Below are 16,482 nucleotides of genomic sequence, written 5' to 3' on the forward strand. Positions count from 1 at the left end.
ACAGTTATGTATAAAGCCGAAGCGAAGGACGAGGGAATAAAGTTCTGTGCTTTCTATAGTAAATACGGTACGCTTAAAAGTGATCTCCGTGCAGGGTCCTAGTTGTTTCTGTTTTTAAAATCAAAAAGAAGTTTAAGAAGTCTCAGCGGTTAGGCGTGTGGGAAATAAATGGCTCTCCCGCAAAAAATTCCACGTCAGCAAGGCTCTTTGAACGATTCTTCTCGCAATCGATTCCGACTACAGCCAGTTCATGGTTTAATGTCGAGGTGTATGCTTGCTCTCCTCTAAAGCAGTATTTCATTTGCATTTCAGTCCTGTGGGTCATGACAAATTTGGGAAGAACCCGAAGGAAACTTTTCATCCTGGGACACAGAAGGTAGGAGGTGAGTTGTTTTTTGGGTTTTTTTTTTTTTTTTGAGTGGGGTTTTTTTTTTTTTGTTTGTTTTGTTCCAACTACAGCCAGTTCATGGTTTAAGTCGAGGTGTATGCTTGCTCTCCTCTAAAGCAGTTTTTCATTTGCATTTCAGTCCTGTGGGTCATGACAAATTTGGGAAGAACCCGAAGGAAACTTTTCATCCTGGGACACAGAAGGTAGGAGGTGAGTGGTTTTTTGGGTTTTTTTTTTTTTTTGAGTGGGGTTTTTTTTTTTGTTTGTTTTCTTTCTGTTTGGGGTTTTTTTTTGGTTGGTCGGTTGTGGCTTTTTATTCTTTTCTGGAAAAATAAGTCGTTACGTAGAAATGCTAGCGGTTTGTTTCTTTCTGTAGCAGGATAATAATGAGGAGTAGAGTTACAGGTAGAAAATCGGCTGTCTTTGTCAGTTGAAGTGGCTCCTTTGAAATTGAACAAATACAGGAGTACATTAACGGGGGGGGGTTGCGCTGTGTCTTCGGTACCGGTGTGCTAAAGATGTTGTTTTGTTTACGGGATTTATTGGCTGTCGAAGAGCAAGAGGCAAATGTAAACTTTTCACTCCTAGCACTCGCTCGGTGACGTATACCGACTTAGATATCAATTGCTTATTGCAGTGAAAAACTGCGGCGTTTCTGTGCAACGTCTGAGATCGAAAATCATTTCAGGCACTGGCATAACCTATCACACTAATAGGTGACCAACTTTAGTAATGTCATCAAAAAATCGTAATCTGTGATGGAAAGCGGTGTATGAGGTATCTGCTACTTGAGCATGTAATGGAGCTGGCACGAAGCGTATGTTGCCGTGCGTAGGTCGTATACAAAAGATGTATATAACAGTCCTTAGAGGAGTCCTTATTTGAGGTCTTTTGTTTGATTGTCTGTTTGTCCTGTAGTTTTTGGTTTTCTTTCTCCGGGACCTGTGAATTTTGAATTTGGAGTCCTGCATGCTAAGGATGGGCAGCTTACAGATGAGGAAACGTTCGGCGCCGGTGAGTTTTTCACCTTTGTCTTGGCTGAGGGTTGCATAAGATGTTGAGCTTCACTGCGAGTACAAACATTCACGGTCCTGACCCTCTTAGACTTCGTCTTGGGAGCCTTGAAGGCTTGCATACCAGTCGAATCGTTACACTGAATAAACCGTTTCTTTTTTTTCTAGGGGGCGTTCCCAGAATGAAGCGGTGTGGAGCTGAAGGGGACTACGATTTCACGGTGACGGAGCCGTTTGGACCGAGTCTTGAAGATCTCTTGGGTGTTTGTTCGAGGAAACTTAGTCTCGAGACAGTCCTCTTGCTCGCTGGCGAAACGGTAGGAAACTGCTTGGTTGATCTTGACGGTGCAGTCTGTTGGAAAATAAAGATTCCTTGAGAGATCAGAACCACATACGTTGTTTCTCTGATGTAAAGGTGAACGGGCCTGTGTCGTTCAAGGAAAGACTCAACGTTGGTTTTGTTTCTCTGAAACACAAAGTGCCCCGTCTAAAGTGATTACAGAGTCTGAATTGATTTTTAAAAAGCAGAGACTTGTGCCGTTTGCAAACCGCCTGTCGCACTGCTCAAAGACAAAAGACGTTCACCCGAGAAAGTTTTTGGAAAGGAATGTCAAATAGACGTGGGGAAAGAGCTGGAGAGGTTTATGTATTGTCTGTCGAATTACCTTCTCTGTAATGCCCTTACGTTTTACAAGAAAAGGTTTCATTGCCTCTTTTATCGTTAAGGCAATGTTGCTGGTGTTTTGATAAGGAAAAAAAAAGTGTATGCCCTGTCTCTCGAGTGATTCTTTTGTTTTTTCTTTTTTTTTTTTTTTTTTTTTTCTCTTTTTCTCTAGACTGGTCGAATTGAATATGTTCACTGGAAGAACTTGATCCAGCGAGATGTGAAGCCGGGCCGTGGGCAGAGTTCCCTTATCCATTCCATTCGTATAATAAAGGGCGCAGTGTGTTAGCTAGGCTGGCTGCAGTACCCAATTTTTTTCGCCAGGTGGCAGCAGTGGCGCCGGCTGCAGTACCCATTTTTTTTCGCCAGGCGGCAGCAGTAGCGCCGCCCTGCAGAGTAAGGGCAGCGCATGCGCAGACCGGGCTTGAAGCCAAAGGGGGCGGGGTTTGGGGCGGCGCCGCATGCGTATGACGCAATGCCGCTTCTGCGCATGCGCAGAAGGGTTACTGGCAAAACTAAGGGCAGCGCATGCGCAGTGCCGGCTTGAAGCCAAAGGGGGCGGGGTCTCCGGCGGCGTCGCATGCGTATGACGCAATGCCGCTTCTGCGCATGCGCAGAAAGAGTACTGGCAAAACTAAGGGCAGCGCATGCGCAGTGCCGGCTTGAAGCCAAAGGGGGCGGGGTCTCCGGCGGCGTCGCATGCGTATGACGCAATTCCGCTTTTGCCCGTGCGCGGAAACGGCTTGACCCCTAGGGGCGGGGCTTCGGCCTCGCACGTACGGGCTACGCAGACGGCCCCGGAAGTGGGGTTCATTTCCAGCCCGCGCGGCGCGCCGGCGCGCCCGTGGCGGTGCGGAGCCTTCGCCGGGAGCCTGGAAGACTTTCGGGCCGGGACGTGCGGCGGCGCGCTGGGTGAGCGCTCGGCCTGAAGGGCGGGCGGGGGCCGGCGGGCAGCGGCCGAGGGGGGGGGGGGGGGGGATGTGGCGGGCCGGCGCTCGGCCGCGGCGGGGAGCGCCTGGTGCCGGCGGCGGGCGGCCCGGCCCGGCCCGGCCCGGCCCGGCCCGGGACCGGCGGGGCTGCCGGCCGTTCTCGTCTCCCCGGCAGCGACGGCGATTAGCGGGCTCCTCACGGTGCTGCCTATTTTGGGCTGGTTTTTTTTTGGTCTTTTTTTTTTGTCTCTCGGGGCTGCGCCGCTACCTCAGCGCGGAGGCGAGGAGCGGCGGCGGGGCGGCCCCGGTGCTCGCCGCTTGTGGCGGCCTGGCGGGGCCCGGGAGAGGGAGGGGTCGGCCCGCGGCGACCTGCCGCCCCCCCCGCCGCCTCTGGGCTGCCCGGGCAGCCGCCGCAGCTCTGCGCGGGGCTTTGTCTTTCCCCCAGCCGCCGGCCTGAGCCGCGGCAGCGGGCTGACTGGAAGCGCCCTGCAAGTCTGACGTGGGTATCGCTGCCGTGCATGTTGTCTGCCTGTCTGCCGACCGTTCCTGCCTCTTGTTCTGCTGGGGTTATTCCTTTGGGTAACGCGTTGGGCTCCGAATGGAGTGCATCCTGACTTCCTCCTGACCCCTGCGAGACGTTACCGGTGTTTGCCTTCCTCGTGTTTCACAGGGCCTCGGCTGTCGTGTGCGGAGAAGCTGTCAGCCTTGTCAGAAGAGAGCGTGTAGCCAGCAAGCGCATCGTGGTGCTTCGGGACCAAGCTGATACCGCAGGCATCCGTCTTTTGTTTGCGAAAAGGCATCGCGAGGAAACGTGCCGGTGTCGGAGGGGGAAGAGGTAGGAGGCAGCTTTCAACCGCTTTTAGGCTTAACTCCTGTGTTCCTGAGAACGGTTCTGGCCTTTGAGGGGTTTGCTTTTGGCTTTTTGCCTTAAGCTCGTCCTCCGTCACCGCTGTCGGCGTGCGCCGAGCCGCTGCTTAGGGAACGGTGGCGGTACAGGCTGTGTGCGTGCCGACCGTCCTCGAGGCTATAGCTGTGTTCTCCCCTAAAAAAAGCTTTCCGTAATACCGTGCTTCCGTTAGGACGCAATTTTCTCGAGTTCCCCCCCACCTCAGGGTGATTTTCCCACACACCTGCAGGCAGCAGGACTAACGTCATCTCCTTTTGCCCGCTTGGGCTCGGACTAAAATCCCTTCCCTGGCTATTCTTTAGCTTGTACAGCCTTTGAGCCTTCCCTCGGGCCTGGCTGATGGTCCTTTGCCATTTCAGCCCGTTCACAGCCAGCGTGAGTTTCGGTACCGACTATGTCAACGGATTTCAGCTGCACGGTAAACCTGCTTTTTTGTCAATTAAATGAAACTCAGCCTTTTAATTGCTTTCGAAGGGAACTACAGGAGATCCTGTCGGCGTGGGGGCCTAGCGTAAGCGATGGTGGAAAGGCGCATCGGATGTGACCTCCGTGTCAGCTCGGTGTGCCTCAGACAGACTGCATTTGGCACTCCGTGGCGTGCTGCGCAGCTCCGGAAATTCATGGTAGGGGAAAAAAAATGGGCGAAAATGACAGTCACGTAGAAACACGAGTTGGGAAGAAATGCTATACGTGAGGGCTTTCCGTTGGGCGAGGCAGCTGATCTTGCTTGTGGATCTTTGGGGTACGAGCCTGATGCCGAGCAGCTCGTTTTTCATTTGACGTGCCTGGAGTTGTTTTCAAAGGGATGGAAGAGAAGCTTATGAAATAGGATAGGTTACTGAGTCTTCCTAAAACGCTCACGACAGTTATGTATAAAGCCGAAGCGAAGGACGAGGGAATAAAGTTCTGTGCTTTCTATAGTAAATACGGTACGCTTAAAAGTGATCTCCGTGCAGGGTCCTAGTTGTTTCTGTTTTTAAAATCAAAAAGAAGTTTAAGAAGTCTCAGCGGTTAGGCGTGTGGGAAATAAATGGCTCTCCCGCAAAAAATTCCACGTCAGCAAGGCTCTTTGAACGATTCTTCTCGCAATCGATTCCGACTACAGCCAGTTCATGGTTTAATGTCGAGGTGTATGCTTGCTCTCCTCTAAAGCAGTATTTCATTTGCATTTCAGTCCTGTGGGTCATGACAAATTTGGGAAGAACCCGAAGGAAACTTTTCATCCTGGGACACAGAAGGTAGGAGGTGAGTTGTTTTTTGGGGTTTTGTTTTTTTTTTTTGAGTGGGGTTTTTTTTTTTGTTTGTTTTGTTCCAACTACAGCCAGTTCATGGTTTAATGTCGAGGTGTATGCTTGCTCTCCTCTAAAGCAGTTTTTCATTTGCATTTCAGTCCTGTGGGTCATGACAAATTTGGGAAGAACCCGAAGGAAACTTTTCATCCTGGGACACAGAAGGTAGGAGGTGAGTTGTTTTTTGGGTTTTTTTTTTTTTTGAGTGGGTTTTTTTTTTTTTTTGTTTGTTTTGTTCCAACTACAGCCAGTTCATGGTTTAAGTCGAGGTGTATGCTTGCTCTCCTCTAAAGCAGTTTTTCATTTGCATTTCAGTCCTGTGGGTCATGACAAATTTGGGAAGAACCCGAAGGAAACTTTTCATCCTGGGACACAGAAGGTAGGAGGTGAGTGGTTTTTTGGTTTTTTTTTTTTTTTGAGTGGGGTTTTTTTTTTGTTTGTTTTCTTTCTGTTTGGGGTTTTTTTTTGGTTGGTCGGTTGTGGCTTTTTATTCTTTTCTGGAAAAATAAGTCGTTACGTAGAAATGCTAGCGGTTTGTTTCTTTCTGTAGCAGGATAATAATGAGGAGTAGAGTTACAGGTAGAAAATCGGCTGTCTTTGTCAGTTGAAGTGGCTCCTTTGAAATTGAACAAATACAGGAGTACATTAACGGGGGGGGTTGCGCTGTGTCTTCGGTACCGGTGTGCTAAAGATGTTGTTTTGTTTACGGGATTTATTGGCTGTCGAAGAGCAAGAGGCAAATGTAAACTTTTCACTCCTAGCACTCGCTCGGTGACGTATACCGACTTAGATATCAATTGCTTATTGCAGTGAAAAACTGCGGCGTTTCTGTGCAACGTCTGAGATCGAAAATCATTTCAGGCACTGGCATAACCTATCACACTAATAGGTGACCAACTTTAGTAATGTCATCAAAAAATCGTAATCTGTGATGGAAAGCGGTGTATGAGGTATCTGCTACTTGAGCATGTAATGGAGCTGGCACGAAGCGTATGTTGCCGTGCGTAGGTCGTATACAAAAGATGTATATAACAGTCCTTAGAGGAGTCCTTATTTGAGGTCTTTTGTTTGATTGTCTGTTTGTCCTGTAGTTTTTGGTTTTCTTTCTCCGGGACCTGTGAATTTTGAATTTGGAGTCCTGCATGCTAAGGATGGGCAGCTTACAGATGAGGAAACGTTCGGCGCCGGTGAGTTTTTCACCTTTGTCTTGGCTGAGGGTTGCATAAGATGTTGAGCTTCACTGCGAGTACAAACATTCACGGTCCTGACCCTCTTAGACTTCGTCTTGGGAGCCTTGAAGGCTTGCATACCAGTCGAATCGTTACACTGAATAAACCGTTTCTTTTTTTTCTAGGGGGCGTTCCCAGAATGAAGCGGTGTGGAGCTGAAGGGGACTACGATTTCACGGTGACGGAGCCGTTTGGACCGAGTCTTGAAGATCTCTTGGGTGTTTGTTCGAGGAAACTTAGTCTCGAGACAGTCCTCTTGCTCGCTGGCGAAACGGTAGGAAACTGCTTGGTTGATCTTGACGGTGCAGTCTGTTGGAAAATAAAGATTCCTTGAGAGATCAGAACCACATACGTTGTTTCTCTGATGTAAAGGTGAACGGGCCTGTGTCGTTCAAGGAAAGACTCAACGTTGGTTTTGTTTCTCTGAAACACAAAGTGCCCCGTCTAAAGTGATTACAGAGTCTGAATTGATTTTTAAAAAGCAGAGACTTGTGCCGTTTGCAAACCGCCTGTCGCACTGCTCAAAGACAAAAGACGTTCACCCGAGAAAGTTTTTGGAAAGGAATGTCAAATAGACGTGGGGAAAGAGCTGGAGAGGTTTATGTATTGTCTGTCGAATTACCTTCTCTGTAATGCCCTTACGTTTTACAAGAAAAGGTTTCATTGCCTCTTTTATCGTTAAGGCAATGTTGCTGGTGTTTTGATAAGGAAAAAAAAAGTGTATGCCCTGTCTCTCGAGTGATTCTTTTGTTTTTTCTTTTTTTTTTTTTTTTTTTTTTCTCTTTTTCTCTAGACTGGTGGAATTGAATATGTTCACTGGAAGAACTTGATCCAGCGAGATGTGAAGCCGGGCCGTGGGCAGAGTTCCCTTATCCATTCCATTCGTATAATAAAGGGCGCAGTGTGTTAGCTAGGCTGGCTGCAGTACCCAATTTTTTTCGCCAGGTGGCAGCAGTGGCGCCGGCTGCAGTACCCATTTTTTTTCGCCAGGCGGCAGCAGTAGCGCCGCCCTGCAGAGTAAGGGCAGCGCATGCGCAGACCGGGCTTGAAGCCAAAGGGGGCGGGGTTTGGGGCGGCGCCGCATGCGTATGACGCAATGCCGCTTCTGCGCATGCGCAGAAGGGTTTACTGGCAAAACTAAGGGCAGCGCCATGCGCAGTGCCGGCTTGAAGCCAAAGGGGGCGGGGGTCTCCGGCGGCCGTCGCATGCGTATGACGCAATGCCGGTTCTGCGCATGCGCAGAAAGCGTACTGGCAAAACTAAGGGCAGCGCATGCGCAAGTGCCGGCTTGAAGCCAAAGGGGGCGGGGTCTCCGGCGGCGTCGCATGCGTATGACGCAATTCCGCTTTTTGCCCGTGCGCGGAAACGGCTTGACCCCTAGGGGCGGGGCTTCGGCCTCGCACGTACGGGCTACGCAGACGGCCCCGGAAGTGGGGGTCATTTCCAGCCCGCGCGGCGCGCCGGCGCGCCCGTGGCGGTGCGGAGCCTTCGCCGGGAGCCTGGAAGACTTTCGGGCCGGGACGTGCGGCGGCGCGCTGGGTGAGCGCTCGGCCTGAAGGGCGGGCGGGGGCCGGCGGGCAGCGGCCGAGGGGGGGGGGGGGGGGGGGGGGGATGTGGCGGGCCGGCGCTCGGCCGCGGCGGGGAGCGCCTGGTGCCGGCGGCGGGCGGCTGAGGCGGGCGGCCCGGCCCGGCCCCGGCCCGGGACCGGCGGGGCTGCCGGCCGTTCTCGTCTCCCCCGGCAGCGACGGCGATTAGCGGGCTCCTCACGGTGCTGCCTATTTTGGGCCTGGTTTTTTTTTGGTCTTTTTTTTTTGTCCTCTCGGGGCTGCGCCGCTACCTCAGCGCGGAGGCGAGGAGCGGCGGCGGGGCCGGCCCCGGTGCTCGCCGCTTGTGGCGGCCTGGCGGGGCCCGGGAGAGGGAGGGGTCCGGCCCGCGGCGACCCTGCCGCCCCCCCCGCCGCCTCTGGGCTGCCCGGGCAGCCGCCGCAGCTCTGCGCGGGGCTTTGTCTTTCCCCCAGCCGCCGGCCTGAGCCGCGGCAGCGGGCTGACTGGAAGCGCCCTGCAAGTCTGACGTGGGTATCGCTGCCGTGCATGTTGTCTGCCTGTCTGCCGACCGTTCCTGCCTCTTGTTCTGCTGGGGTTATTCCTTTGGGTAACGCGTTGGGCTCCGAATGGAGTGCATCCTGACTTCCTCCTGACCCTGCGAGACGTTACCGGTGTTTGCCTTCCTCGTGTTTCACAGGGCCTCGGCTGTCGTGTGCGGGGAAGCTGTCAGCCTTGTCAGAAGAGAGCGTGTAGCCACAAGCGCATCGTGGTGCTTCGGGACCAAGCTGATGCCCGCAGGCCATCCGTCTTTTGTTTGCGAAAAGGCATCGCGAGGAAACGTGCCGGGTGTCGGAGGGGGAAGAGGTAGGAGGCAGCTTTCAACCGCTTTTAGGCTTAACTCCTGTGTTCCTGAGAACGGTTTCTGGCCTTTGAGGGGTTTGCTTTTGGCTTTTTTGCCTTAAGCTCGTCCTCCGTCACCGCTGTCGGCGTGCGCCGAGCCGCTGCTTAGGGAACGGTGGCGGTACAGGCTGTGTGCGTGCCGGACCGTCCTCGAGGCTATAGCTGTGTTCTCCCCTAAAAAAAAGCTTTCCGTAATACCGTGCCTTCCGTTAGGACGCAATTTTCCTCGAGTTCCCCCCCCACCTCAGGGTGATTTTCCCACACACCTGCAGGCAGCAGGACTAACGTCATCTCCTTTTGCCCGCTTGGGCTCGGACTAAAATCCCTTCCCTGGCTATTCTTTAGCTTGTACAGCCTTTGAGCCTTCCCTCGGGCCTGGCTGATGGTCCTTTGCCATTTTCAGCCCGTTCACAGCCAGCCGTGAGTTTCGGTACCGACTATGTCAACGGATTTCAGCTGCACGGTAAACCCTGCTTTTTTGTCAATTAAATGAAACTCAGCCTTTTTAATTGCTTTCGAAGGGAACTACAGGAGATCCTGTCGGCGTGGGGGCCTAGCGTAAGCGATGGTGGGAAAGGCGCATCGGATGTGACCTCCGTGTCAGCTCGGTGTGCCTCAGACAGACTGCCTTTGGCACTCCGTGGCGTGCTGCGCAGCTCCGGAAATTCATGGTAGGGGAAAAAAAATGGGCGAAAATGACAGTCACGTAGAAACACGAGTTGGGAAGAAATGCTATACGTGAGGGCTTTCCGTTGGGCGAGGCAGCTGATCTTGCTTGTGGATCTTTGGGGTACGAGCCTGATGCCGAGCAGCTCGTTTTTCATTTGACGTGCCTGGAGTTTGTTTTCAAAGGGATGGAAGAGAAGCTTATGAAATAGGATAGGTTACTGAGTCTTCCTAAAACGCTCACGACAGTTATGTATAAAGCCGAAGCGAAGGACGAGGGAAATAAAGTTCTGTGCTTTCTATAGTAAATACGGTACGCTTAAAAGTGATCTCCGTGCAGGGTCCTAGTTGTTTCTGTTTTTAAAATCAAAAAGAAGTTTAAGAAGTCTCAGCGGTTAGGCGTGTGGGAAATAAATGGCTCTCCCGCAAAAAAATTCCACGTCAGCAAGGCTCTTTGAACGATTCTTCTCGCAATCGATTCCGACTACAGCCAGTTCATGGTTTAATGTCGAGGTGTATGCTTGCTCTCCTCTAAAGCAGTATTTCATTTGCATTTCAGTCCTGTGGGTCATGACAAATTTGGGAAGAACCCGAAGGAAACTTTTCATCCTGGGACACAGAAAGGTAGGAGGTGAGTTGTTTTTTTGGGGTTTTGTTTTTTTTTTTTGAGTGGGGTTTTTTTTTTTGTTTGTTTTGTTCCAACTACAGCCAGTTCATGGTTTAATGTCGAGGTGTATGCTTGCTCTCCTCTAAAGCAGTTTTTCATTTGCATTTCAGTCCTGTGGGTCATGACAAATTTGGGAAGAACCCGAAGGAAACTTTTCATCCTGGGACACAGAAGGTAGGAGGTGAGTTGTTTTTTTGGTTTTTTTTTTTTTTTTGAGTGGGTTTTTTTTTTTTTTTTTGTTTGTTTTGTTCCAACTACTGCATTTTCATGGTTTAAGTCGAGGTGTATGCTTGCTCTCCTCTAAAGCAGTTTTTCATTTGCATTTCAGTCCTGTGGGTCATGACAAATTTGGGAAGAACCCGAAGGAAACTTTTCATCCTGGGACACAGAAGGTAGGAGGTGAGTTGTTTTTTGGTTTGTTTTTTTTTTTTTTTGAGTGGGTTTTTTTTTTTTTTGTTTGTTTTGTTCCAACTACAGCCAGTTCATGGTTTAAGTCGAGGTGTATGCTTGCTCTCCTCATAAAGCAGTTTTTCATTTGCATTTCAGTCCTGTGGGTCATGACAAATTTGGGAAGAACCCGAAGGAAACTTTTCATCCTGGGACACAGAAGGTAGGAGGTGAGTGGTTTTTTGGTTTTTTTTTTTTTTTTTGAGTGGGGTTTTTTTTTTTGTTTGTTTTCTTTCTGTTTGGGGTTTTTTTTTTGGTTGGTCGGTTGTGGCTTTTTATTCTTTTCTGGAAAAATAAGTCGTTACGTAGAAATGCTAGCGGTTTGTTTCTTTCTGTAGCAGGATAATAATGAGGAGTAGAGTTACAGGTAGAAAATCGGCTGTCTTTGTCAGTTGAAGTGGCTCCCTTTGAAATTGAACAAATACAGGAGTACATTAAACGGGGGGGGTTGCGCCTGTGTCTTCGGTACCGGTGTGCTAAAGATGTTGTTTTGTTTACGGGATTTATTGGCTGTCGAAGAGCAAGAGGCAAATGTAAACTTTTCACTCCTAGCACTCGCTCGGTGACGTATACCGACCTTAGATATCAATTGCTTATTGCAGTGAAAAACTGCGGCGTTTCTGTGCAACGTCTGAGATCGAAATCATTTCAGGCACTGGCATAACCTATCACACTAATAGGTGACCAACTTTAGTAATGTCATCAAAAATCGTAATCTGTGATGGAAAGCGGTGTATGAGGTATCTGCTACTTGAGCATGTAATGGAGCTGGCACGAAGCGTATGTTGCCGTGCGTAGGTCGTATACAAAAGATGTATATAACAGTCCTTAGAGGAGTCCTTATTTGAGGTCTTTTGTTTGATTGTCTGTTTGTCCTGTAGTTTTTGGTTTTTCTTTCTCCGGGGACCTGTGAATTTTGAATTTGGAGTCCTGCATGCTAAGGATGGGCAGCTTACAGATGAGGAAACGTTCGGCGCCGGTGAGTTTTTCACCTTTGTCTTGGCTGAGGGTTGCATAAGATGTTGAGCTTCACTGCGAGTACAAACATTCACGGTCCTGACCCTCTTAGACTTCGTCTTGGGAGCCTTGAAGGCTTGCATACCAGTCGAATCGTTACACTGAATAAAACCGTTTCTTTTTTTTCTAGGGGGCCGTTCCCAGAATGAAGCGGTGTGGAGCTGAAGGGGACTACGATTTCACGGTGACGGAGCCGTTTGAGACCGAGTCTTGAAGATCTCTTGGGTGTTTGTTCGAGGAAACTTAGTCTCGAGACAGTCCTCTTGCTCGCTGGCGAAACGGTAGGGAAACTGCTTGGTTGATCTTGACGGTGCAGTCTGTTGGAAAATAAAGATTCCTTGGGAGATCAGAACCACATACGTTGTTTCTCTGATGTAAAGGGTGAACGGGCCTGTGTCGTTCAAGGAAAAGACTCAACGTTGGTTTTGTTTCTCTGAAACACAAAGTGCCCCGTCTAAAGTGATTACAGAGTCTGAATTGATTTTTAAAAAGCAGAGACTTGTGCCGTTTGCAAACCGCCCTGTCGCACTGCTCAAAGACAAAAGACGTTCACCCGAGAAAGTTTTTGGAAAGGAATGTCAAATAGACGTGGGGAAAGAGCTGGAGAGGTTTATGTATTGTCTGTCGAATTACCTTCTCTGTAATGCCCTTACGTTTTACAAGAAAAGGTTTCATTGCCTCTTTTATCGTTAAGGCAATGTTGCTGGTGTTTTGATAAGGAAAAAAAAAGTGTATGCCCTGTCTCTCGAGTGATTCTTTTGTTTTTTCTTTTTTTTTTTTTTTTTTTTCTCTTTTTCTCTAGACTGGTGGAATTGAATATGTTCACTGGAAGAACTTGATCCAGCGAGATGTGAAGCCGGGCGTGGGCAGAGTTCCTTATCCATTCCATTCGTATAATAAAGGGCGCAGTGTGTTAGCTAGGCTGGCTGCAGTACCCAATTTTTTTTCGCCAGGTGGCAGCAGTGGCGCCGGCTGCAGTACCCATTTTTTTTTCGCCAGGCGGCAGCAGTAGCGCCGCCCTGCAGAGTAAGGGCAGCGCATGCGCAGACCGGGCTTGAAGCCAAAGGGGGCGGGGTTTGGGGCGGCGCCGCATGCGTATGACGCAATGCCGCTTCTGCGCATGCGCAGAAGGGTTACTGGCAAAACTAATGGCAGCGCATGCGCAGTGCCGGCTTGAAGCCAAAGGGGGCGGGGGTCTCCGGCGGCGGCGCATGCGTATGACGCAATGCCGGTTCTGCGCATGCGCAGAAAGCGTACTGGCAAAACTAAGGGCAGCGCATGCGCAGCTGCCGGCTTGAAGCCAAAGGGGGCGGGGTCTCCGGCGGCGTCGCATGCGTATGACGCAATTCCGCTTTTGCCCGTGCGCGGGAAAACGGCTTGACCCCTAGGGGCGGGGCCTTCGGCCTCGCACGTACGGGCTACGCAGACGGCCCCGGAAGTGGGGGTCATTTCCAGCCCGCGCGGCGCGCCGGCGCGCCCGTGGCGGTGCGGAGCCTTCGCCGGGAGCCTGGAAGACTTTCGGGCCGGGACGTGCGGCGGCGCGCTGGGTGAGCGCTCGGCCTGAAGGGCGGGCGGGGGCCGGCGGGCAGCGGCCGGGGGGGGGGGGGGGGGGGGATGTGGCGGGCCGGCGCTCGGCCGCGGCGGGGAGCGCCTGGTGCCGGCGGCGGGCGGGCTGAGGCGGGCGGCCCGGCCCGGCCCGGCCCGGGACCGGCGGGGCTGCCGGCCGTTCTCGTCTCCCCCGGCAGCGACGGCGATTAGCGGGCTCCTCACGGTGCTGCCTATTTTGGGCTGTTTTTTTTTTTTTTTTTTTTTTGTCTCTCGGGGGCTGCGCCGCTACCTCAGCGCGGAGGCGAGGAGCGGCGGCGGGGCGGCCCCCGGTGCTCGCCGCTTGTGGCGGCCTGGCGGGGCCCGGGAGAGGGAGGGGTCGGCCCGCGGCGACCCTGCCGCCCCCCCCCGCCGCCTCTGGGCTGCCCGGGCAGCCGCCGCAGCTCTGCGCGGGGCTTTGTCTTTCCCCCAGCCGCCGGCCTGAGCCGCGGCAGCGGGCTGACTGGAAGCGCCCTGCAAGTCTGACGTGGGTATCGCTGCCGTGCATGTTGTCTGCCTGTCTGCCGACCGTTCCTGCCTCTTGTTCTGCTGGGGTTATTCCTTTGGGTAACGCGTTGGGCTCCGAATGGAGTGCATCCTGACTTCCTCCTGACCCCTGCGAGACGTTACCGGTGTTTGCCTTCCTCGTGTTTCACAGGGCCTCGGCTGTCGTGTGCGGGGAAGCTGTCAGCCTTGTCAGAAGAGAGCGTGTAGCCAGCAAGCGCATCGTGGTGCTTCGGGACCAAGCTGATGCCGCAGGCATCCGTCTTTTGTTTGCGAAAAGGCATCGCGAGGAAACGTGCCGGTGTCGGAGGGGGGAAGAGGTAGGAGGCAGCTTTCAACCGCTTTTAGGCTTAACTCCTGTGTTCCTGAGAACGGTTCTGGCCTTTGAGGGGGTTTGCTTTTGGCTTTTTGCCTTAAGCTCGTCCTCCGTCACCGCTGTCGGCGTGCGCCGAGCCGCTGCTTAGGGAACGGTGGCGGTACAGGCTGTGTGCGTGCCGACCGTCCTCGAGGCTATAGCTGTGTTCTCCCCTAAAAAAAGCTTTCCGTAATACCGTGCTTCCGTTAGGACGCAATTTTCTCGAGTTCCCCCCCACCTCAGGGTGATTTTCCCACACACCTGCAGGCAGCAGGACTAACGTCATCTCCTTTTGCCCGCTTGGGCTCGGACTAAAATCCCTTCCCTGGCTATTCTTTAGCTTGTACAGCCTTTGAGCCTTCCCTCGGGCCTGGCTGATGGTCCTTTGCCATTTCAGCCCGTTCACAGCCAGCGTGAGTTTCGGTAACCGACTATGTCAACGGATTTCAGCTGCACGGTAAACCTGCTTTTTTGTCAATTAAATGAAACTCAGCCTTTTAATTGCTTTCGAAGGGAACTACAGGAGATCCTGTCGGCGTGGGGGCCCTAGCGTAAGCGATGGTGGAAAGGCGCATCGGATGTGACCTCCGTGTCAGCTCGGTGTGCCTCAGGACAGACTGCCTTTGGCACTCCGTGGCGTGCTGCGCAGCTCCGGAAATTCATGGTAGGGGAAAAAAAATGGGCGAAAATGACAGTCACGTAGAAACACGAGTTGGGAAGAAATGCTATACGTGAGGGCCTTTCCGTTGGGCGAGGCAGCTGATCTTGCTTGTGGATCTTTGGGGTACGAGCCTGATGCCGAGCAGCTCGTTTTTCATTTGACGTGCCTGGAGTTGTTTTTCAAAGGGATGGAAGAGAAGCTTATGAAATAGGATAGGTTACTGAGTCTTCCTAAAACGCTCACGACAGTTATGTATAAAGCCGAAGCGAAGGACGAGGGAATAAAGTTCTGTGCTTTCTATAGTAAATACGGTACGCTTAAAAGTGATCTCCGTGCAGGGTCCCTAGTTGTTTCTGTTTTTAAAATCAAAAAGAAGTTTAAGAAGTCTCAGCGGTTAGGCGTGTGGGAAATAAATGGCTCTCCCGCAAAAAATTCCACGTCAGCAAGGCTCTTTGAACGATTCTTCTCGCAATCGATTCCGACTACAGCCAGTTCATGGTTTAATGTCGAGGTGTATGCTTGCTCTCCTCTAAAGCAGTATTTCATTTGCATTTCAGTCCTGTGGGTCATGACAAATTTGGGAAGAACCCGAAGGAAACTTTTCATCCTGGGACACAGAAGGTAGGAGGTGAGTTGTTTTTTGGGGTTTTGTTTTTTTTTTTTTGAGTGGGGTTTTTTTTTTGTTTGTTTTGTTCCAACTACAGCCAGTTCATGGTTTAATGTCGAGGTGTATGCTTGCTCTCCTCTAAAGCAGTTTTTCATTTGCATTTCAGTCCTGTGGGTCATGACAAATTTGGGAAGAACCCGAAGGAAACTTTTCATCCTGGGACACAGAAGGTAGGAGGTGAGTTGTTTTTTGGTTTTTTTTTTTTTTTTTGAGTGGGTTTTTTTTTTTTTTTTGTTTGTTTTGTTCCAACTACAGCCAGTTCATGGTTTAAGTCGAGGTGTATGCTTGCTCTCCTCTAAAGCAGTTTTTCATTTGCATTTCAGTCCTGTGGGTCATGACAAATTTGGGAAGAACCCGAAGGAAACTTTTCATCCTGGGACACAGAAGGTAGGAGGTGAGTTGTTTTTTGGTTTGTTTTTTTTTTTTTGAGTGGGTTTTTTTTTTTTTTTGTTTGTTTTGTTCCAACTACAGCCAGTTCATGGTTTAAGTCGAGGTGTATGCTTGCTCTCCTCTAAAGCAGTTTTTCATTTGCATTTCAGTCCTGTGGGTCATGACAAATTTGGGAAGAACCCGAAGGAAACTTTTCATCCTGGGACACAGAAGGTAGGAGGTGAGTGGTTTTTTGTTTTTTTTTTTTTTTTTTTGAGTGGGGTTTTTTTTTTGTTTGTTTTCTTTCTGTTTGGGGTTTTTTTTTGGTTGGTCGGTTGTGGCTTTTTATTCTTTTCTGGAAAAATAAGTCGTTACGTAGAAATGCTAGCGGTTTGTTTCTTTCTGTAGCAGGATAATAATGAGGAGTAGAGTTACAGGTAGAAAATCGGCTGTCTTTGTCAGTTGAAGTGGCTCCTTTGAAATTGAACAAATACAGGAGTACATTAACGGGGGGGGTTGCGCTGTGTCTTCGGTACCGGTGTGCTAAAGATGTTGTTTTGTTTACGGGATTTATTGGCTGTCGAAGAGCAAGAGGCAAATGTAAACTTTTCACTCCTAGCACTCGCTCGGTGACGTATACCGACTTAGATATCAATTGCTTATTGCAGTGAAAAACTGCGGC

General features: G+C 50.9%; 1 protein-coding gene across 1 annotated transcript in view; it reads left to right on the plus strand.

The window, feature by feature from the left end:
- The first annotated feature begins 4,471 nt into the window (after window positions 1-4,471).
- LOC121095515 overlaps window positions 4,472-16,482 on the plus strand; it is a 42,124-nt gene continuing 30,113 nt past the window's right edge. Inside the window, exon 1 of the mRNA XM_040610448.1 lies at window positions 4,472-4,524. The gene's annotated coding sequence lies outside the window, so the exon portion shown is untranslated. The remainder of the gene's footprint in view (window positions 4,525-16,482) is intronic.

This window comes from Falco naumanni, chromosome 11, assembly GCF_017639655.2.
Source record: "Falco naumanni isolate bFalNau1 chromosome 11, bFalNau1.pat, whole genome shotgun sequence".
In the NCBI taxonomy this organism is placed as follows: Eukaryota; Metazoa; Chordata; class Aves; order Falconiformes; family Falconidae; genus Falco; species Falco naumanni.